Genomic DNA, 3039 nt, shown 5'->3' with positions numbered 1-3039 from the left:
TTTCATTTGTTTATTTCGGCTATATGTGCTTTGAATGAAGTTTACATGGTAATGGCCGATATTTATCTATCATCGTAAGAGTATGTCAATGCATGGTCGGTGTAGTATTCTAACATCGTCCTTAGTTTGATTGGAGAGCGAGACAAGGTACGTGCTCATGAAAATTTATATGTATGCCTATATTACGATTGAATGGAGTTGAGACATCATGACCGATGTCATTGAATATATGCTGCATAGACCAATTCATAGTTGCAGAATTGGTTGGTGGGCTTATACTTTGTTTGGATATGATTTGGCTTATGCCTCTTTGAGATCTATAAGAGGCCAAATCATAGTTGATTTTGTTACTGAACATCGGATTAATGTCATGCATAATATTAACATTAGCCTTGTCTCTCTAGTACTATGGAGATTATGTTTTGATGGTTCAATTCATAGCAATGGCCAAAGTGTTGGTGTTGTTTATATATTTCTTTATGGTACTATTTTTTGAAGCCTCGTGCCGCTTAGAATATTTTTGTGCACGATTAATCAAGGCCGAATATGCATTGTTATTCGGATTGACTCTTTTACTTGCTATAGGTGCTATACATATTGAGGCTTTTGGTGATTCGTTATGAGTAGTTCAACAAATATCCAAGGGTTATCAATGTGTTCTGACGAATCGCTTATAGTTTATCTTGGGGTATGTCTAGATGAAGAATTTGCCTTGGGTTGCATTAAAATTGTTCATATATTTAGACATGACAATTGGAGAGAGTTGGCATAGCAAGCATCCGGCTACCATGTCCATCATGTTGTATTGCATTTCTCTCAATAGCCGATGCTTAGTCTCGTCAACATAGGTAAGGCCGAAATGAAGTCCACAGCTTCGGCCACTAATGAAATTTTTATGCAGGCGAAAGTAAGGATTGGAGAAAGTTTATTGTTGATTGTCTACAAAATCCTAGCAAAAGGGTGAACAATATGGTTCAGAGGATGACATTGAGATACATATCTATGGAACTTTATCACCGGATTGTTAATGAAGCTGAGAAGGTTTCACCCAAGTTTGCATCAGAAAGTTCACACAAGACATGGCCGATATATACTTATCGTCCTAAGAACATATAAATGGCCGATGGAGTGTTGACATCGTCCTTAGAAAAACTTGGTACAAGTATTTTTCGGCATGCTAGCTTTACCGAAAAACAGGGGGGCATGTGTTGATGCTCAAAAGTGGCACGATCATAAAGCAGCATGCCGGGGCGAAAACCTTGCCGGGATAAAATCTTGCCGGTGTGAAAGCTTGCCGATGTGAAGGCTTGCCGGCGTGGAAAGCTTGCTGGCACAGAAAGATCGCCGGTGTGGAAACTTGCCGGTGTGAAATGTTGCCGGGAGAGAAACCTTGTCAGGGAGGAACCCTTGCCGGAGTACAAACCTTGCCGGAGTGAAACCTTGCCGGTGTGAAAGCTTGCCGGGTAGAAACATTGCCGGTGTGGAAAGCTTACTCGGATGGAAAACTTGCCGGGTTGGAGGTTGTGATAGTCAATCGGACGAGAAGTTGAAGATGGCCTCAAATGAAGAAGTGATCTACATGGAAGAGTTCCGTATTATTGATATGAACATAATTAAAGTTTGGGTCATCACCGTCCGATTTCATCTCGAAGGCCGAAACTATGCTCAAAGTACTAAGATCTTATATTCAGAGTACAATTTGGCTGATTATGCCCCCAAGACGACCTTAAATGGAAAAATGATCTACACGGGTTGTCTTCGTCTCGTCGAAATGATCGATTTTGATATAAAAATTGTCCAAATCTGAGTTCGTATGCAAAAGTTAGAGCAATCAGAGTGCAGCCCTGTCACGAGGTGAGATGTGGCACGCCCCACCAGACACATGTCTGATGGGTAGCGCGAGGGAATAGCCGATTTTGCGCGACCGATTTAACCCTCAAGATGACCTATGATCAAAAAACCTTCAACATGAAAGTTGTTCATCTCGTCGAAACGGTCAAGATTGCTTTTGGGCTCGTTTTCAGCCGAGATCGTTTACCACCATAAAAAAGACCCGCAAGGTGCAGCCAGTTTAAACCAAACAGTTTCGGAAAGTTTGGATAAAACCAATCCGAATTTGACTAGGGTTTTGGACGTGAATCCAAGCCTTCTCCTTGCACGAGAAGTCCAGCCGCCTCTTATATATCTCAGGGGTGACGGCCGATTGAACAACACACAATCGAACAAATCAATCTACTACTTTTTCGTGTTCATCTATCTTTATCCCCTACCCTTGTATCTTTCTTTCTCGTTATTCGTTCGTTCTTCGCATTGGAGGGCAGCGATCCACGAGGCTCTAGGGGCGAGCGAATTGACCTAGGGCAGCCCATAGCCGCCGCACTCCCTGACGGGGTCCCTCCTGGGCGTGCGGGGTTTCCGGTCTTCAAAAGCGCCCACTGACTGTCTTGCGTATCGTGCTGTCGGTCGGGTCTCCTTCGACGTGAGCTGCGGTGCATCACCCCCGGCGTCGAGGGTACACGTGACGTGTTCGTGTGTCAACAATTAATATGATGGAAGATAGACCCGGGGGCCATAGGTTTCACTAGTGGCTTCTCTCAAGAGCATAAGTATTCACGGTGGGTAAACAAATTACTGTTGAGCAATTGACAGAATTGAGCATAGTTATGAGAATATCTAGGTATGATCATGTATATAGGCATCATGTCCGAGACAAGTAGACCGACTCCTGCCTGCATCTACTACTATTACTCCACACATCGACCGCTATCCAGCATGCATCTAGAGTATTAAGTTCATAAGAACAGAGTAACGCTTTAAGCAAGATGACATGATGTAGAGGGATAAACTCATGCAATATGAAATAAACCCCATCTTGTTATCCTCGATGGCAACAATACAATATGTGCCTTGCAGCCCCTATTGTCACTAGGAAAGGACACCGCAAGATTGAACCCAAAGCTAAGCACTTCTCCCATTGAAAGAAAGATCAATCTAGTAGGCCAAACCAAACTGATAATTCGAAGAGACTTGCAAAGATAA

Source organism: Triticum urartu, chromosome 7 (genome assembly GCF_003073215.2).
Source record: "Triticum urartu cultivar G1812 chromosome 7, Tu2.1, whole genome shotgun sequence".
Classification (NCBI taxonomy): domain Eukaryota; kingdom Viridiplantae; phylum Streptophyta; class Magnoliopsida; order Poales; family Poaceae; genus Triticum; species Triticum urartu.
Note: the sequence above shows the minus strand (reverse complement) of the source record.